This window comes from Pinus tabuliformis, chromosome 2_1, assembly GCF_031772625.1.
Source record: "Pinus tabuliformis cultivar Carrire ecotype Pingquan chromosome 2_1, CPIR1, whole genome shotgun sequence".
NCBI lineage: Eukaryota > Viridiplantae > Streptophyta > Pinopsida > Pinales > Pinaceae > Pinus > Pinus tabuliformis.
This window is the reverse complement of record NC_142299.1, coordinates 18,223,623-18,242,246: the sequence shown is the minus strand read 5'-3', so window position 1 is coordinate 18,242,246 and position 18,624 is coordinate 18,223,623. Positions and strand designations below refer to the sequence as shown.

The following is an 18,624-nucleotide window of genomic DNA, read 5'->3' as shown; positions in this document are numbered from 1 at the left end:
ACTCTTCTGAACCAGTGGCTTTGTCAAGATGTCTGCAACCTGTTCCTGGGTCCTGCAATGTTCTAGGACAATTTCTCCATTGTTCACTAATTCTCTGATGTAGTGAAACCTTGTATCGATGTGTTTCGTTCTCTTATGAAACACTGAATTCTTTGACAAAGCAATAGCTGAGCTATTGTCACAAAAGACCACTGTTGCTTTTGCCTGCTCTTGGCCTAAGCTTCTCAACATTCTTCTCATCCAAACTGCCTGACATGCTGCTGCTGTAGCTGCCACATATTCAGCCTCTGCTGTAGACAATGCTACTATGGACTGCTTCTTAGAAGCCCATGAGATGGCTCCTGAACCCATGTTAAAAACATAACCGGAAGTGCTCTTCCGATCATCTACACTTCCAGCCCAATCGTTATCTGTGTACCCAACCAAATCTGAATGTTCTGAGGCATGATATAAAATTCCAAACATTTTGGTGCCTTTGACATACCTCAAAATTCTCTTTGCTGCCTGCCAATGTGCCTCCTTTGGCCTCTCCATAAATCTGGAAATCAAACTAACAGCATACATGAAATCAGGCCTAGTTGCTGTTAAATACATAAGGCTGCCCATAATGCTTTTATACAAGCTAGGATCAAAATCCTTGCTGATGTCCTCTCTGCTGAGCTTTAATCCCATCACTGTGGGAGTGATGGCTGCCTTGCATTCTTGCATGTTAAATCTGCCCAAAACTTGATTTACATATCTTGCTTGAGATATAAAAATTCCTTTTTCATTTTGATCTACTTCTATGCCTAAGAAGTATCTCAACAAACCCATGTCAGTGATTTCAAATTCATCCTTCATGACTGATTTAAAATTCTCAATGAGCTGATCATCATTACCTGTGAAAATAACATCATCAACATATAAGACAACAATTAAAATTTTATCATCCTTTTCCTTGATGTAGACTGTGGGTTCTCCTTCACATTTGTCAAATTCATTATCCAATAGATATGAATCTATCCTGCTGTACCATGCTCTCGGCGCTTGCTTCAGCCCATAAAGAGCTTTCTTCAATTTGCACACTTTGTGCTCTTCTCCTTTCTTCTCATATCCGAGAGGTTGTTCAACATAAACCTCTTCCATTAACACTCCATTTAGGAATGCTGATTTCACATCCATTTGGTAGACTTTCCATTTGTTTTGAGCTGCTATAGACAACACTGCTCTCACGGTTTCCATTCTTGCAACCGGGGCGAAAGTCTCCTCATAGTCTCTTCCATACTGCTGCTTGTAGCCTTTGACAACCAGCCTTGCTTTGTGCCTTTCAATCTTGCCTTCAGCATTGCTCTTGGTCTTGTAGACCCATTTCACACCAATGACTTCTTTGCCTTTTGGTAACTCAACCAAATCCCATGTTTTGTTTCTCTCTATGGCATTGATCTCCTCATCCATAGCTTCTATCCATTTCCTATCTTTGATTGCTTCTTCGAAATGAATAGGATCATCAACATGACAATACAAGGCAAATAAGGAATTCATTCCTTCTTCATAAATTTCACTTAGATTTCTAAATTTCTTACCTCTTTCACTTGGTGTGTAAGTGCTTGAAGATGCACTTGAATTTCCTCCTTGTGGTGTGCTTGGAGAAGCACTCTCATTTATCCTCAATGGTGTCCCTTGCTGTCCTTGTGTTGGCGCTGCTGTTTGGGGATTCATTTCAGCCACTTCCTCTTCATCTTCATCATGAGACAAACAACTTTTAATGTTCACTGTTTTCTCTATGCTTCCATCCCAAGCTTCCTCTTCAATGAATTGAACATCCCTGCTGACAAAGAACTTCTTTGTAGATGGAATGTACAACCTGTAGGATTTGGATTCCTCACTGTATCCAATGAAGATGCATTTCTCCCCTTTGCTGTCCAACTTCCTCCTTAGCTGATCCGGAATGTGTGCATAGGCCACACACCCAAAAACTCTCATGTGGGTGACTCCTTGCTTTCTCCCACTCCATGCCTCTTCTGGCACTTTGTTCATGACTGCTTTTGTAGGACACCTGTTCAGTATATACACTGCACAATGTATAGCTTCAGCCCAATACTCATTTGGCAAATGCTTTGCCTTCAACATGCTCCTTGCCATCTCCATGATGGTTCTGTTCTTCCTTTCAGCAACTCCATTTTGTTGTGGGGTGTACCGAGTTGTGAACTGTTTATGTATTCCATTTTCTCTACAAAACTTTAGGAATTCATTTGAGATATACTCACCTCCTCTATCAGTTCTCAATACTTTTATGTGCAGCCCGCTTTGGTTCTCCACAAGTGCTTTGAAATTTTGGAATTTCTCAAACACTTCACTCTTGTTTTTAAGAAAATATATCCATGTCTTTCTTGTAAAATCATCAATGAATGTCAAGAAATATAGGCTGCCAGCTAATAATGGAGCTTGCATTGGTCCACACAAATCTGAGTGGATAATCTCTAAGGGTGCCTTTGCCCTTATACTTTTCCCTGATGGAAAACTCTCTCTATGTTGTTTGCCCAATATGCAACCTTCACAAAGGCTGTCCGGCTTCTCTATCAATGGTAATCCCTTTACCATTCCTTTTCTGCTCAATAAGTTTAGACATACAAAATTTAGATGCCCGAATCTCAAGTGCCATAACCAGTTCTCATCCTTTGGCACGATTTAGAAGGCCTCTTGGGTGACTGTTGCCATTTCCCTTTTGTTCTTCATGTCTGCCCTAATCCGGAGAGGGAACATCCTGTTCCTTGTCGTCTTCACTTCAGCAATGCATCTTTTGTTGGGTGGTATGTCCATGATGGTGCACACATCATTTACAAAGTAAACCTTGTAACCCTTTTGGATAAGCTGTCCAACACTCAATAGGTTACATCTCATTCCGGGGACATAGTAGACATCTGCTATGGTTTTCCTTTCTCCTTGCTTTGTAAATATTTTTACCTCCCCTTTTCCCATAACAGACACTTTACTATCAGTTCCTAGTGTGACCTCTGATTTCAAATTCTGATTTAAGGCTGAAAAGAGGGCTATATTCCCTGTCATATGGTTGATGCAACCTGAGTCTAAAAACCATATGTCCTCACTATGTGTTTCAGCCATGTTACAAGCTAACAGGACATTTTCTTGACTGCTGTTTTCTCTTGTAACATTTGCATTTTGTCTGCTGTTCATATCATGCTGTTTCTTTCTACAATCACTAGCATAATGTCCATACTTTTTGCAATAATAGCATTGAACATTAGATTTATCATACCTTTGTCCTTGAGCCTGATACTGATCTCTTTGTTGGCTGCTGCCTTGACCTTGGTTCTGATTTGGATTGCTGCCTCTTCCTTGTGCATTTGATGGGATGTTCCTTCCACCTCTGTTCTGACTTCTGCCTCTTCTTCTTTTGTTTCCTCTTCCTTGACCTCTTCCTCTTCCAAAGGACATCTGGGTCTTGAAGGCTTGCTCTAGAGATGAGTTTTCATTCCTACTCAACCTCTGCTCATGTGTTATCAGTGATGCATGTAGCTCATCAACTGAATAGTTTGAGAGATCCTTTGTCTCTTCAATGGTGGTGACTATGGCATCAAACCTTGAGGGTAAGACCCTCAATATTTTCTCCACTATTCTTCTATCTTCAATTGTTTCTCCATGAGTTCTCATTTGTGTGATTACACCAATCACATGAGTGAAGAATGATTCAATGTTATCTGACTCCTTCATGTTCAAGTTCTCAAAATCCTTTCTCAGCAATTGTAGTTTTGCTGTCTTCACTCTCTCCATGCCTTGATAGGCTGTCTTGAGGGTTTTCCATGCTTCATTTGATGTTTTAGTTGCTGCTATCCTTGGAAATATACTCTGGTCTACTGTTAGATGCAACAATAAAATGGCCTTTGCATCCTTCTTCCTATTGCTCTTCAGGAGATCTCTCTCTCCCTGAGTTAATGCATTGAACTCAGTTTCATCTGCTGGTTCTTCAAAACCATCTTCAACTATTTCCCATAAATCTTGAGAGGCAAACAGGGCTCTCATAGTTATTGACCAGTAGTCATAGTTCTTCCCATTAAACTGTGGGAGCTGGGTATTAAACATACCCATACCAGTGCTTGTGATGGCCATTCCTTGACTGTGTATTTTTTTAAAACAACTAACTGTCTTCAGCAATAACAAAAGAAATGCTTTTGAAGAATACCTGAATCCTGCGCTGTCTGAGTCTTCTGTCTGCCTGAGAAGTTTTGCTGCAACTACAAACCTTCTCTCTTCAGCTTCTTTAACTTCTTTAAAGAGCCCGAGCCAGCTCTGATACCACTGTTGGTTATTTTTAAATGGAGAAATACCAAAACCAGCAAAATATTCACCACAGAGACAATGCTCTGTTTCTTCTGTCCAAGATCTTTTGACAGGGATCCTCTTAAAACCAAAATGACTCACAAGACAACATTACATAGTTACAAAGCATTTCTATTAATTAAAACAAACATTCTGTTACATATTTCTTCCTCTGTTCAAAGAGGGAATCACAAAAAAAAAACTCTGCTGCTCTCACAGATTTTCCACTGCTGTGGATATTACAAAATCAATTTCAAGGAACTTCTGTATATTAACAATACCATATGACTATTACAGCCCCTGTTCCATTATATTCTCGCACTGCTGTGTGTTCTGTGCTTACAGGAAGAAGAACAAAAAAACTACTTCAAAACTACCGCACGTAGACATACATAACAATATATAAAGAAAACATATAAAAAAAATATCGTATATGATATGGGACATATGCCCATAACCAAAATTAAACACATGCCCATAATCATATTAAAAGCATGGGACGTATGCCCATCACCATAATAAAAGCCGCCACCCAATTCTACGTAAATGCATTAAAACTACAACGTTTTCTCCACGGCGGTCAACGAGGAAAACGACAAAATTTGATGTGTTGTGGGCGGACAGCACCTTCGGGAAATTGACGGCTGAGATCACGCGATCAAATCGCTGAGCCGATCCTACGTGGTTCGCACGCCAACCTCCAGCAAACCAAACGAACTTTACTGTCCGGGGAAAGCGGTTTTGGTGTTTGTACAAGGGACGCGTGGCGGAGAGTAATTGCGGCGGCTCCCTTCATACGGAAACAACTTTTTCGGAAAAGTGGTGCGATATCCCTTCAGACGATTTGTGGTTTTGTTTGGTGGTTTTGGGCTGCGTTGAAATTACAAATTTAACAATTTCACCAATGCAAATAGGAGTCAATTTCAAGAGCTTTTAGAAAAGGTAATAGAAATTGGAAAATAAATGCGGTCAATTATCTCATACAATCTCTATCTCGATTATTATGACTAACTTAATTATAATTGCAGGACATCTCAGGAATCGAAGGCCTCTGGTTTTATCATTATGGAGATCCATTGGAAATGCCGGCAACAAAATTAGATTCAATGTCTAATTCGTTGAGAATTCTTCGGTTTGGAGTTTTAAATGTGAAGGGTAAATGTGAGAAGAGATTTGAGAAGCTGATGTTTTTCCAAGGAAAAGTTGCCGGTCTCCCATTTAGTATATCTCAGGTAAACGAATTGAGATATTTGAATGACAAATCTTTGATAAAGCAACTCGGCTTCATATATTTATATACGCGTGCTCATTTGCTCCAATGATTTGATAATGCTGTATAAGTTGCATTCATTTAATTATGTGCAGATGACTTCCAACGTGAAACACATGGAATTAAATGGAAAGGGCTCTTCCCATGATTTTGAAATCTCTCCGAGTGATCTTCAGCGGCTCCAGAATTTACGGGTGCTCCGATTAATCAATTTTGAAGCATGGAGAAAATTGCCTGGAGAGTTGGGAGAGATAATACATGAGTTACGAGAATTAACTCTTTCCCGGTGCACATCTATAGAGGAAATACCAAGATCCATATCAAAGCTTCAATATTTAAGAGTATTGAATATGGAGGAATGTTATGGATTGACGGGGTTGCCTGAGGATATTGGATCATTGAGTTCTTTACAGAAACTCGATCTCTCAAAATGCAAGCATATAGAACTACCGGAATCAACTTCAAAACTTCGATCTTTAAAAGAATTGAGATTAGCGGGTTGTGAGAATCTAAAGCTTTTGCCAACAGATTTTGATTCATTGAATACTTTACAACTATTAACATTATATGGTTGTAAAAGTCTTCAAATTGATCTAGAGATTCTTAAAAAATATGAAAAAGTTATAACACATCTTTCACTTTCTCCTCGGGGGGATAAAACCGAAAATGTTGAGTTCCCTCCTTTTGGAGATGTCACAATTCACCATTAGGGCCACATAAGATGTCACAATTCACCATTAGGCCCACATAAAATGTCGCAATTTGTGGAAGATCCAAAACTTTTTAGAGATTTTAACCGTAATAGATTTTTCAGCTGCCGTTGCCTTTTCCAATCGTTTTATGTCTTATGTGATATATTTATTAACGGTGGCTCAATGAAAAAAATTCCTATACATATTCTGAATTTTGTTTAATTTATACTTGTATTTGTTAACGGTGGGTCAATGAAAAAAACCTCTATACATACTTTGAATTTTGTTGTTTTAATATTTTTTTTCAATTTATATAAAAGTTATGTTTAAATCTTTGGATAATTTATAAGAACGACCAAAAGATTTTTGTTATTAATGAGTGTTATAAATTCAGGAAATTTATTTAATATTATTAATAAAATTATAATTAAATATTATTTAAAAATATATATTTTTTAATAATGAAAACTCATTATTGTTAATGTTGGTGTCTTATTAATAAGATATATAAAATCAATCTGAGCAATAAAATTATTTATCTTATTTTTTTTTATTATAATGGAAAGAAAAATGTCACAAAAATACATTGATATCTTTTACATAAAATAAATGAATCCTAAAAAAATACTTTATAATTTGAAAATTATATATGTATATATATTTATAATTTGAAAATTTAAAATTATTATATATATATAAATAAATTACGCTAAAAGGCATAACCAACCATTCATACAATGCTTGCGTTTATCAATGGCGTTCTATGATTTGAGGCTTGAGTATGCCCTTGATGGCAGTTCAAACTATATAGCTTGGAAGGATCGCATGGAGGCAGTTTTGGAAGATAATGGCTTTAAGGATTTCATTGATCAAGAAATTTCTAAGCCTATTGACAAGACTGAGCAGGTGGAATGGAGGAAGTGTGTGGCTAGAGTTAGGAGAATTCTCTTGGAGGGAGTGCAAGATCACAATGTCTCGAGCCTCCATGGGAAAGAAACTCTGCATGCAATGTGTAAAACATTGAAAGATTTATATCAGAATAGCAATAATCAAAGGAAGTTGGCACTGAAGGACAAGCTTCGAAAGATCAAGTGTGAAAGGGATGAGACGATCTCTATGTATCTGACCAAGCTCATCACATGCAGTGATGAGCTTGCAAGTGTAGGGGTCATGACATCGGATGAGGATATGGTGAGTCTAGCACTCCTTGGCTTTCCTAAAAGCTGGCATAGCTACCAGGACTCTGTGAATGGAAGGGAGAAATTTCCATATTGGAAATGACTATGGTCGGATTTGACGCAGGAGGAGAACAGAGAGAGCACCAGACACAGTTCTTCATCCATGCATGATGAGGAGAACTGTGCCTTAGCGAGTTAAGGCGAAGAAGGGGAAGGCGAAGGTTTCTCTTTCCGAATCCAGTTCTTCCAATGATGGGAAGAAGGTTGACAAATCGAAAGTGCGATGCTTTTGTTGTCATGAGGTGGGCCATTATGCTGCAAATTGTCCATGGAGGAAATCCAAGAAGGGATCCGGGGAAGGATCCGAAGGTGGGGAACTTGTTTCACAGTTTGAGTTGGATTTCACACTCTTCGCATGCATGGTTTCATCCATGGTGGGAAGTGGTTGGTTTCTTGACAGTGGAGCTTCTTTCTACATGACCGGCGATGAGAGTATGTTCAGTACTTTGGAGGAGAAGGATCTCCAAATACTCATAACGATGGGTAATGATGAGAAGTATAGTGTCTCAGGTGTAGACACGGTTATTTTTCAAAGGGAGCATGGAGGTCGCCTTACCTTGACCGATGTCAAGTATGTACCTGGACTGAAGAGAAACTTGGTGTCGTTCGCGATGCTGGAAGACAGGCTATGATGTAGTCTTCAGTAAGGGAAAGGTTTTCCTTAGACACATCATCACTAGACAGGTGAAACAGATTGGTTCACGGGTCAAGAACTTGTATGCTCTTGAGGTTCAAGATGCATGCAAAGCCTTGAGCAGCAAGGCAACTGATGGAGACTTGGTGGTTGAGAGGGAGGGTATATTACCTCTCAACATGCAGAGCCAGAAGAAGTCTCAGACGATTGTGGAAGAGCCACGATTGATGCAACAGCTTCAGGAGATTGTGGAGCAGCCACAACAGGGGAAGTTGAGTGGAGATCGAGTAGAGACATCTACTCATGCAGAGACCTCCAGTAAGGGGGAACTTTGAGCCAGGTGGGCTGAGAGATCACATGCAGCCATACCTCCAGGTAGGAGGTGGGGCGATATAGAGTGATCGTCCCAAGGAGGAGGGGTAGGATTCTTGAGGTACTCAACTTCTTGGATGAGACCTTGCTACAGGAGTCCCGATGTGAAGTAGCAGGAATTCACTGATTGGGTAGAGATATATGCGGATGGAGCGGCAAAGAGAACAACAGTGCAGGGAATCCCAGGATAGAGCATAGCTAGCAGGCTACAGCAATGCGAGAGGCACAAGTGTTTTGCACAGTGCTAGGTGGCACAGAGAGGTGTGCAATGGTGCGAGATGCATGGAGATGATGCAATATCGCAGATGTCAAAGAGGGAGCACTTGTCAGCAGCAAGTAGAGCTTCAGCATCAGAGTATGTTCCTAGCCCAATACGAGTGGTCCATTGGGAGTGTTTTTGTTCCAAGTGTTGTTGGAGCAAGTGGACCGGGTAGATGTGTTGCATGCAGAACATTTCAAAGTTACATGATCAGGTTCGAGAGAAAGCCTTTCTTGTTGAGAGGGAGTGTTGAAAAATGTGCAACAAGAAATGTTAAATTTAGAATGTGCTAAAAATAGCATGTCTAAAAATAGCAGTTTGGCCAGTGAGGTCATTGGCCACATTGGGTGAGGTGAAACTGCTAAAAATAGAAATTTCTAAAAATAATATTTCTGAGTCCCTTCCTATTTATAGCAGTTCTTAGTCTATCTATAGGAAGTAAAATTAATTTTGGTCTTAACAGCAGTTGGAAATATTAATTAATTAATTCAATTGAGTTAATTAGTTAAGGAAATTCGAATGTGAAGTCTTTGTGAGCATGCACATGAGTTGCCCCACTGATTGAGGAATTTATCTTTAATTTCCTCCACTGATTGAGGGAATAAGTATGAGTTCTATAATGAGAGAATCATTTGACTTAGTTCTAACTAGTCAAGTCCAGTTAGATTATTTTAACAAGTTGTTAAAATAATAAAATATAGTTTGTTAATGCTTGCATGCATGTGACAACTATTATCTTAGATAACTGAGAATTCACTCATGGATAACCGTTGCATGTCAGTTCTGTCAAAGACCCAGTTGAGATCAAATGTGGGACAATGTACTATTAGATGCTTGACTATTTCTAGTATGTAGTTTTTGTATGGTTGAGGAACTAATGTCCTCAAGGATTGCGTAGTTGGACCATTGGTTAACTTGGTATGTTTGGAATTAATTGCATATGCTTTTGCTATTATTTCCTAAGCAAATTGTGCAAGGAAATAGGGATTGAACCATAGGTAAAGCCTTTATACAGGGCTTGGTTGGTTCATGAGATATAACTTCATATCTTCATAGTTTATTGAGAACTGAATAGCTTGAGAGCTAATTCCTTTTGTATTTTGAAGAGGATTTCCACTTGATTGATAATACATGGTTGGGGTTTTATGTTGGTGCTTTCCCGTGGATATATCTTGCGTTATGTGATTATTTCTCTTGATCAGTTATGCATGTTTTTACTTGGTGTTGCTTATGAATTCGATTATGCTTTCGCTTAATTTTTTGTAAAAGTAGAACAAGTATTATGCTTTAGGACATTGCATATATCGGTTTGTTCTACAATTGAAATTTCTACATGGTATCAGAGCACATGTGATCAAGCAAGAACAATATACTAGCAGGATAAATTTGAAGTTTATTATTCGGGATATAGATCTCAAGTTCTTATCACATCTATTTCATCGATGGCGTTCTATGATTTGAGGCTTGAGTATGCCCTTGATGGCAGCTCAAACTATATAGCTTGGAAGGATCGCATGGAGGCAGTTTTGGAAGGTAATGGCCTTAAGGATTTCATTGATCAAGAAATTCCTAAGCTTACTGAGAAGACTGAGCAGGTGGAATGGAGGAAGTGTGTGGCTAGAGCTAGGAGAATTCTCTTGGAGGGAGTGCGAGATCACATTGTCTCGAGCCTCCATGGGAAGGAGACTCCGCATGAAATGTGGAAAACATTGAAAGATTTATATCAGAATAGCAGTGATCAAAGGAAGTTGGCACTGAAGGACAAGCTTCGAAAGATCAAGTGTGAAAGGGATGAGATGATCTCTATGTATCTGACCAAGCTCATCACATGCAGGGATGAGCTTGCAAGTGTAGGGGTCATGACATCGGATAAGGATATGGTGAGTCTAGTACTCCTTGGACTTCTTAAGAGCTGACATAGCTACCAGGACTCGGAGAATGGAAGGGAGTAACTGTCAGATTGGGAATGATTATGGTCGGATTTGATGCAGGAGGAGATCAGACGGAGTACCAGAGATAGTTCTTCATCCATGCATGATGAGGAGAACTGTGCCTTAGCAAGTAAGGCGAAGAAGGGGAAGGAGAAGGTTTCTCTTTCCGAATCCATTTCTTCCAATGATGGGAAGAAGGTTGACAAATCGAAAGTGCGATGCTTTCGTTGTCATGAGGTGGGCCATTATGCTGCAAATTGTCCCCGGAGGAAATCTAAGAAGGGATCCAGGGAAGAATCTGAAGGTGAGGCACTTGCTTCATAGTTTGAGTTGGATTTCACACTCTTGCATACATGGTTTCATCCATGGTGGGTTGGTTTCTTGACAGTGGAGCTTCTTTCCACATGACCGACGACAAGAGTTTGTTTAATACTTTGCAGGAGAAAGATCTCCAGATACTCATAGCGACGAGTAATGATGAGAAGTATAGTGTCTCAGGTGTAGGCATGATTATTTTTCAGAGGGAGCATGGAGCTCGCCTTACCTTGACCGATGTCAAGTATGTACTAGAATTGAAGAGAAACTTGGTGTCAATCGTGATGCTGAAAGATAGAGGCTATGATGTAGTCTTCAGTATGGGAAAGGTTTTCCTTAGACACATCATCATTAGACAGGTGAAGCAGATTGGTTCAAGGGTCAAGAACCTATATGCTCTTGAGGTTCAAGATGCATGCAAAGCCTTGAGTAGCAACGCAACTAATGGAGACTTGGTGGTTAAGAGGGAGGGTATATTACCACTCAACATGTAGAGCCAGAAGAAGTCTCAGAAGATTGTGGAGGAGCCACGATTGGTGCAGCAGCTTCAGGAGGTTGTGGAGCAGCCACAATAGAGGAAGCTGAGTGGAGATCAAGTAGAGACATCTCCTCATGTAGAGACCTCCAATAGGGGGAAACTTCGAGCCAGGTGGGCTGAGGGATCACATGCAACCATATCTCTAGGTAGGAGGTGGGGCGATATAGAGTGATCGTCCCAAGGAGGAGGGGCAGGATCCTTGAGGTACCCAACCTCTTGGATGAGACCTTGCTACAGGAGCCCCGATGTGGAGTAGCAGGAACTGACTGATTGGGTAGAGATATATGCGGATGGAGCAACAGAGAGAGCGACAGTGCAGGAAATCCCAAGACAACGCATAGCTAGCAAGCAGCAGCAATGCGAGAGAAACAAGTGTTTTGCACAGTGTTAGGTGGCACAGAGAGATGTGCAATGGCGTGAGATGCATGGAGATGTTGCAGTAGCGCAAATGTCATAGAGGGAGCACTTGTCAGCAGCAGGTAGAGTTTCAACATCAGAGTATGTTCCTAGCCCAACAAAGTGGTCTGTTGGGAGTGTTTTTGTTCCAAGTGTTGTTGGAGCAAGTGGACCAGGTAGATGTGTTGCATGCAGAACATTCCAGAGTTACAGGATCAGGTTCAAGAGAAAGCCTTTCTTGTTGAGAGGGAGTGTTGAAAAATGTGCAACAAGAAATTTTAAATTTAGAATGTGCTAAAAATAGCATGTCTAAAAATAGCAGTTTGGCCAGTGAGGTCATTGGCCACATTGCGTGAGAGGTGAAACTGGTAAATATAGAAAGTTTTAAAATAGTATTTCTGGGTCCCTTCCTATTTATAGCAGTCCCTAGTCTATCTATAGGAAGTAAAATTAATTTTGGTCTTAACTGCAATTGGAAATATTAATTAATTAATTCAATTGAGTTAATTAGTTAAAGAAATTTGAATTTGAAGTCTTTGTGAGCATGCACATGAGTTGTCCCACTGATTGAGGAATTTATCCTTAATTTCCTCCACTGATTGAGGGAATAAGTATGAGTTCTATAATGAGAGAATCATTTGACTTATTTCTAACTAGTCAAGTTCAATTAGATTATTTTAACAAGTTGTTAAAATAATAAAATATAGTTTGTTAATACTTGCATGCATGTGACAACTATTATTCTAGATAATAGAGAATTCACTCATGGATAATTGTTGCATGTCAGTTCTTTCAGAGACCCAGTCGAGATCAGATGTGGGACAGTGTACTATTAGATGCTTGACTATTTCTAGTAAGTAGTTTTTGCATGGTTGAGGAACTAGTGTCCTTAAGGATTGCGTAGTTGGACCATTGGTTAATTTGGTAAGTTTGGAATTAATTGCATATGCTTTTGCTATTATTTCCTAAGCAAACTGCGCAAGGAAATAGGGATTGGACCATAGGTAAAGCCTTTATATACAGGGCTTGGTTGGTTCATGAGATATATCTTCATATCTTCATAGTTCATTGAGAACTGAATAACTTGAGAGCTAATTCGTTTTGTATTTTGAAGAGGATTTCCACTTGAATGATAATACATCGTTGGGGTTTTTGGCTTGTGCTTTTACCTGGATATATCTTGTGTTATGTGTGATTATTTCTCTTGATCAGTTATGCATGTTTCTACTTGATGTTTCTCATGAATTCGATTATGCTTCTGCTTAATGTTTTGTAGAAGTAGAACAAATATTATGCTTTAGGATAGTGCATGTATCGGTTTGTTCTACAGGTGAATTTTTTACATGGTATCAGAGCACAAGTGATCAAGCAAGAACAATATACTAGCATGAGAAATTCGAAGTTTATTATTCGAGATATAGATCTCAAGTTCTTATCACATCTATTTCATCGATGGCATTCTATGATTTGAGGCTTGAGTATGCCCTTGATGGCAACTCAAACTATATAGCTTAGAAGGATCGCATGGAGGCAATTTTGGAAGATAATGGCCTTAAGGATTTCATTGATCAAGAAATTCCTAAGCTTACTGACAAGACTGAGTAGGTGGAATGGAGGAAGTGTGTGGCTAGAGCTAGGAGAATTCTCTTGGAGGGAGTGCGAGATCACATTATCTCGAGCCTCCATGGGAAGGAGACTCTGCATGCAATGTGGAAAAAATTGAAAGATTTATATCAGAATAGCAGTGATCAAAGGAAGTTGGCACTGAAGGACAAGCTTCGAAAGATCAAGTGTGAAAGGGATGAGACGATCTCTATGTATCTGACCAAGCTCATCACATGCAGGGATGAGCTTGCAAGTGTAGGGGTCGTGACATCGGATGAGGATATGGTGAGTCTATCACTCCTTGGCCTTCCTAAGAGCTGGCATAGCTACCAGGACTCGTTGAATGGAAGGGAGAAACTGCCAGATTGGAAACGACTATGGTCGGATTTGATGCAGGAGGAGATCGGATGGAGCACCAGAGACAGTTCTTCATCCATGCATGATGAGGAGAACTATGCCTTAGCGAGTAAGGCGAAGAAGGGGAAGGAGAAGGTTTCTCTTTCCGAATCCAGTTCTTCCAATGATGGGAAGAAGGTTGACAAATTGAAAGTGCGATGCTTTCGTTGTCACGAGGTAGGCCATTATGCTGCAAATTGTTCACGGAGGAAATCCAAGAAGGCATCCGAGGAAGGATCTGAAGGTGAGGCACTTGCTTCACAGTTTGAGTTGGATTTCACATTCTTTGCATGCATGGTTTCATCCATGGTGGGAAGTGGTTGGTTTCTTGACAGTGGAGCTTCTTTCCACATGACTGGCAACAAGAGTTTGTTCAGTACTTTGGAGGAGAAAGACCTCCAGATACTCATAGTGATGGGTAATGATGAGAAGTATAGTGTCTCAGGTGTAGGCATGATTATTTTTCAGAGGGAGCATGGAGCTCGGCTTACCTTGACCGATGTCAAGTATGTACCAGGACTGAAGAGAAACTTGGTGTCGATCGCGATGCTGGAGGACAGAGGCTATGATGTAGTCTTCACTAAGGGAAAGGTTTTCCTTAGACATATCATCACTAGACAAGTGAAGTAGATTGGTTCACAGGTCAAGAACCTGTATGCTCTTGAGGTTCAAGATGCATGCAAAGCCTTGAGAAACAAGGCAACTGATGGAGACTTGATGGTTGAGAGGGAGGGTATATTACTTCTCAACATGCAGAGCCAGAAGAAGTCTCATACGATTGTGGAGGAGCCACGATTAGTGCAACAGCTTCAGGAGGTTGTGGAGCAGCCACAACAGGGGAAGTTGAGTGGAGATCGAGTAGAGACATCTATTCATGCAGAGACCTCCAGTAGGGGGAAACTTCGAGTCAGGTGGGCTGAGGGATCACATGCAGCCATACCTCCAGGTAGGAGATAGGGCGATATAGAGTGATCGTCCCAAGGAGGAGGGGAAAGATCCTTGAGGTACCCAACCTCTTGGATGAGACCTTACTACAAGAGTCTCGATGTGGAGTAGCAGGAACTGACTGATTGGGTAGAGACAGATGCGGATGGAGCGGCAGAGGGAGTGACAGTGCAGTGAATCCTAGGACAGTGCATAGCTAGCAGGGTGCAACAAAGCGAGAGGCACAAGTGTTTTGCACAGTGCTAAGTGGCACAGAGAGGTGTGCAATGGTGCGATATGCATGGAGATGTTGTAGTAGCGCAGATATCAGAGAGGGAGTACTTGTCAATGCAGGTAGAGCTTCAACACCAGAGTATCTTCCTATCCCAACAGAGTGGTCAGTTGGGAGTGTTTTTGTTCCAAGTGTTGTTGGAGCAAGTGGACCGGGTAGATGTGTTGCATGCAGAACATTCCAAAGTTACAGGATCAGGTTTGAGAGAAAGCCTTTCTTGTTGAGAGGGAGTGTTGAAAAATGTGCGACAAGAAATGTTAAATTTAGAATGTGCTAAAAATAGCATGTCTAAAAATAGTTGTTTGGCTAGTGAGGTCATTGGCCACATTGGGTGAGAGGTGAAACTACTAAAAATAGCATTGTTGGGTCCCTTCCTATTTATAGCAGTCCCTAGTCTATCTATAGGAAGTAAAATTAATTTTGGTCTTAACAACAGCTGGAAATATTAATTAATTAATTCAATTGAGTTAATTAGTTAAAAAAATTCGAATTTGAAGTCTTTGTGAGCATGCACATGAGTTATCCGACTGATTGAGGAATTTATCCTTAAATTCCTCCACTGATTGAGGGAATAAGTATGAGTTCTATAATGAGAGGATCAGTTGACTTAGTTCTAACTAGTCAGGTCCAGTTAGATTATTTTAACAAGTTAAAATAATAAAATATAGTTTGTTAATGCTTGCATGCATGTGACAACTATTATTTTAGATAATAGAGAATTCACTCATGGATAACTGTTGCATGTCAGTTCTGTCAGAGACCCAGTTGAGATTAGACGTGGGACAGTGTACTATCACATGCTTGACTATTTCTAGTAAGTAGTTTTTTCATGGTTGAGGAACTAGTGTCCTCAAGGATTGCGTAGTTGGACTATTGGTTAACTTGGTATGTTTGGAATTTTGCTATTATTTCCTAAGCAAATTGCGCAAGGAAATAGGGATTGGACCATAGGTAAAGCCTTTATATACAAGGCTTGGTTGGTTCATGAGATATATCTTCATATCTTCATAGTTCATTGAGAACTGAATAGCTTGAGAGCCAATTCCTTTTGTATTGTGAAGAGGATTTCCACTTGATTGATAATACATGGTTGGGGTTTTATGCTGGTGTTTTCCCCTGGATATATCTTGTGTTATATGTGATTATTTCTCTTGATCAGTTATGCATGTTTCTACTTGATGTTTCTCATGAATTTGATTATGCTTCCACTTAATGTTTTGTAGAAGTAGAACAAGAATTATGCTTTAGGAGATTGCATATATCGGTTTGTTCTACAGGTGAAATTTCTACATGGTTTCAGAGCACAGGCGATCAAGCAAGAACAATATACTAGTAGGAGAAATTCAAAGTTTATTATTCGGGGTATAGATCTCAAGTTCTTATCACTTCTATTTCATCGATGGCGTTTTATGTTTTGAGGCTTGAGTATGCCCTTGATGGCAGCTCAAACTATATAGCTTGGAAGGATCGCATGGAGGCAGTTTTGGAAGATAATGGCCTTAAGGATTTCATTGATTAAGACATTCCTAAGCCTACTGAGAAGACTGAGCAGGTGGAATGGAGGAAGTGTGTGGCTAGAGCTAGGAGAATTCTCTTGGAGGGAGTGCGAGATCACATTGGCTTGAGCCTCCATGGCAAGGAGACTTTGCATGCAATGCGGAAAACATTGAAAGATTTATATCAAAATAGCAGTGATCAAAGGAAGTTGGCACTGAAGGACAAGCTTCGAAAGATCAAGTGTGAAAGGGATGAGACAATCTCTATGTATCTGACCAATCTCATCACATGCAAGGATGAGCTTGCAAGTGTAGGAGTCGTGATATCGGAAGAGGATATGGTGAGTATAGCACTCCTTGGCCTTCCTAAGAGCTGGCATAGCTACCAGGACTCGGTGAATGGAAGGGAGAAACTGCCAGATTGGGAACAACTATGGTCGGATTTGATGCAGGAGGAGATCAGACGGAGCACCAGACATAGTTCTTCATCCATGCATGATGAGGAGAACTGTGCCTTAGCGAGTAAGGTGAAGAAGGGGAAGGAGAAGGTTTATCTTTCCGAATCCAGTTCTTCCAATGATGGGAAGAAGGTTGACAAATTGAAAGTGCAATGCTTTCGTTGTCATGAGGTGGGCCATTATGTTGCAAATTGTCCATGGAGGAAATCCAAGAAGGGATCCGGGGAAGGATCTGAAGGTGAGGCACTTGATTCACAGTTTGATTTGGATTTCACACTCTTCGCATACATGGTTTCATCCATGGTAGGAAGTGGTTGGTTTCTTGACAGTGGAGCTTCTTTCCACATGACCGACGACAAGAGTTTGTTCAGTACTTTGGAGGAGAAAGATCTTGAGGTACTCATAGTGATGGGTAATGATGAGAAGTATGGTGTCTCAGGTGAAGGCATGGTTATTTTTTAGAGGGAGCATGGAGCTCACCTTACCTTGACCGATGTCAAGTATGTACCAGGAGTGAAGAGGAACTTGGTGTCGATTGTGATGCTGGAAGACAGAGGCTATGATGTAGTCTTCAGTAAGGGAAAGGTTTTCCTTAGACACATCATCACTAAACAGGTGAATCAGATTGGTTCACGGGTCAAGAACCTATATTCTCTTGAGGTTCAAGATGCATGCAAAGCCTTGAGAAACAAGGCAACTGATGGAGACTTGGTGGTTGAGAGGGAGGGTATATTACCTCTCAACATGCAGAGCCAGAAGAAGTCTCAGACGATTGTAGAAGAGCCACGATTGGTGCAGCAGCTTCAGGAGGTTGTGGAGTAGCCACAACAGGGGACGCTGAGTGGAGATCAAGTAGAGACATCTACTCATGCAGTGACTTCCAGTAGGGGGAAACTTCGAGCCAGGTGGGCCGAGGGATCACATGCAACCATACCTCCAGGTAGGAGGTGGGGTGATATAGAGTGATCGTCCCAAGGAGGAGGGGCAGGATCCTTGAGGTACCCAACCTCTTGGATGAGACCTTGCTATAGGAGCCCCAATGTGAAGTAGCAGGAAATGACTGATTGGGTAGAGACAGATGCGGATGGAGCGGCAGAGAGAGCGACAGTGCAGGTAATCCAAGGACAACGCATAGCTAGCAGGCTGCAACAATGCGAGAGGCATAAGTGTTTTGCACAGTGCTAGGTGGCACAGAGAGGTGTGCAATGGTGCTAGATGTATTGAGATGTTGCAGTAGCACAGATGTCATAGAGGGAGTACTTGTCAATAGCAGGTAGAGCTTCAGGATCAGAGTATGTTCCTAGCCCAACAAAGTGGTCATTTGGGAGTATTTTTGTTCCAAGTGTTGTTGGAGCAAGTGGACCGGGTAGATGTGTTGGATGCAGAACATTCCAGAGTTACAGGATCGGGTTCGAGAGAAAACCTTTCTTGTTGAGAGGGAGTGTTGAAAAATATGCAACAAGAAATGTTAAATTTAGAATGTGTTAAAAA

At 40.6% G+C, this 18,624-nt stretch overlaps 1 long non-coding RNA gene across 1 annotated transcript; it reads left to right on the top strand.

The window, feature by feature from the left end:
- The first annotated feature begins 5,215 nt into the window (after nt 1-5,215).
- On the top strand, nt 5,216-6,075 carry LOC149198462 (uncharacterized). The gene is made up of 2 exons (XR_016253211.1): nt 5,216-5,259; nt 5,346-6,075. It is a non-coding gene; the product is annotated as an uncharacterized LOC149198462 (long non-coding RNA).
- The last annotated feature ends 12,549 nt before the right edge of the window (nt 6,076-18,624 follow it).